The sequence below is a fragment of the Amphimedon queenslandica genome, unplaced genomic scaffold (genome assembly GCF_000090795.2).
Source record: "Amphimedon queenslandica unplaced genomic scaffold, v1.1 AMPQUscaffold_12241, whole genome shotgun sequence".
NCBI classification, from domain to species: domain Eukaryota; kingdom Metazoa; phylum Porifera; class Demospongiae; order Haplosclerida; family Niphatidae; genus Amphimedon; species Amphimedon queenslandica.
Window position 1 is genome coordinate 1 of NW_003547521.1, and position 2,444 is coordinate 2,444.

The 2,444-nt window shown below is 25.9% G+C and overlaps 1 long non-coding RNA gene across 2 annotated transcripts in view; it reads right to left on the bottom strand.

Annotated features, from left to right (window-relative positions):
- Positions 1-2,061: 2,061 nt before the first annotated feature.
- Positions 2,062-2,444, bottom strand: part of LOC109588202 (uncharacterized) — a 6,879-nt gene continuing 6,496 nt past the window's right edge. For both annotated transcript variants that reach the window (XR_002188020.1, XR_002188019.1), the window contains 3 exons: positions 2,239-2,329; positions 2,156-2,158; positions 2,062-2,081 (listed from right to left, as the gene is read on the bottom strand). This is a non-coding gene — a long non-coding RNA (uncharacterized LOC109588202). The remainder of the gene's footprint in view (positions 2,082-2,155; positions 2,159-2,238; positions 2,330-2,444) is intronic.

Sequence of the window (2,444 nt, forward strand, 5' to 3'; positions counted from 1 at the left end):
TGATACACATTATGACTTACTATCTATTGAGTAATAAAAGTAACAGTTCAAGTATCATTGATTGGTAGAGAAAGACAGATTAAATTATAAAATGTAACCAATGATACACATTATGACTTACTATCTATTGAGTAACAAAAATAACAGTTCAAGTATCATTGATTGGTAGAGAAGGACAGGTAAATTATAAAAATGTAACCAATAATACACATTATGACTTACTATCTATTGAGTAACAAAAATAACAGTTCGAGTATCATTGATTGGTAGAGAAAGACAGATTAAATTATAAAATGTAACCAATAATACACAGTATGACTTACTGACTATTGTGTAATAAAAATAACAGTTCAATTGTTGATTGGTAGAGAAAGAAAGATTAAATTATAAAATGTAACCAATAATACACATTATGACTTACTATCTATTGAGTAACAAAAATAACAGTTCAAGTATCATTGATTGGTAGAGAAGGACAGGTAAATTATAAAAATGTAACCAATAATACACATTATGACTTACTATCTATTGAGTAACAAAAATAACAGTTTGAGTATCATTGATTGGTAGAGAAAGACAGATTAAATTATTAAATGTAACCAATAATACACAGTATGACTTACTGACTATTGTGTAATAAAAATAACAGTTCAAATATCGTTGATTGGTAGAGAAAGACAGATTAAATTATAAAATTTTACCAATAATACACATTATGACTTACTATCTATTGAGTAACAAAAATAACAGTTCAAGTATCATTGATTAGTAGAGAAGGACAGATTAAATTATAAAAATGTAACCAATAATACACATTATGACTTACTCTCTATTGTGTAGCAATAATTAACGGTTCAAGTATCATTGATTGGTAGAGAAAGACAGATTAAATTATAAAAATGTAACCAATAATACACATTATGACTTACTATCTATTGAGTAATAAAAAGTAACAGTTCAAATATCATTGATTGGTAGAGAAAGACAGATTAAATTATAAAAATGTAATCAATAATACACATTATGATTTACCATCTATTGAGTAACAAAAATAACAGTTTGAGTATCATTGATTGGTAGAGAAAGACAGATTAAGTTATAAAAATGTAACCAATAATACACATTATGATTTACCATCTATTGAGTAACAAAAATAACAGTTCAAGTATCATTGATTGGTAGAAAAAGACAGATTAAATTATAAAAATGTAACCAATAATACACATTATGACTTACGATCTATTGAGTAATAACAGTAACAGTTCAAGTATCATTGATTGGTAGAGAAAGACAGATTAAATTATAAAAATGTAACCAATAATACACATTATGACTTACTATCTATTGAGTAATAAAAGTAACAGTTCAAATATCGTTGATTGGTAGAGAAAGACAGATTAAATTATAAAAATGTAACCAATAATACACATTATGATTTACCATCTATTGAGTAACAAAAATAACAGTTTGAGTATCATTGATTGGTAGAGAAAGACAGATTAAGTTATAAAAATGTAATCAATAATACACATTATGATTTACCATCTATTGAGTAACAAAAATAACAGTTCAAGTATCATTGATTGGTAGAAAAAGACAGATTAAATTATAAAAATGTAACCAATAATACACATTATGACTTACGATCTATTGAGTAATAACAGTAACAGTTCAAGTATCATTGATTGGTAGAGAAAGACAGATTAAATTATAAAAATGTAACCAATAATACACATTATGACTTACTATCTATTGAGTAATAAAAACAACAGTTCAAGTATCATTGATTGGTAGAGAAAGACAGATTAAATTATAAAATGTAACCAATAATACATAACTATAACTTACTCTCTATTGTGTAACAAAAGCAACAGTTTGAGTATCATTGATTTGTAGAGAAAAACAGATTAAATTATAAAATGTAACCAATAATGCACATTATGACTTACTCTCTATTGTGTAATAAAAATAACAGCTCATGTATAATTGATTGGTAGAGAAAGACAGATTAAATTATAAAGATGTAATTAATATTACACATTATGACTTACTAAACAAAAAAGCACAGTATGACCTACAAACTATTGTGTATCGAAAAGGAAATAACAGTTCAAAAGAAAAGACAAGTTAAAATAATTGCAGTATAATAACTCACTGGCTATTGTATATTAATCGTGTTGTTGATTGACGGGAATAAGAGATAAAATTTAACATAATTATTTTGACGTATTGACTCACTCTCTATTTTGTAGGAAGTGTAATTATTGTTTGTTAGTTTCAAATGAAAGTTAAATTGACTAAAACACATTTTGAAATTTTCACTTACTGCCTATTAAAATTGAATCATTGAGAAAGACAATTATAGTCAGTTTCAGTTGAGTCTGACCGGATGTTTTCATCATCAAAACATAGAGTTACAGGGATAGGAAACTTCCGATTGCGGT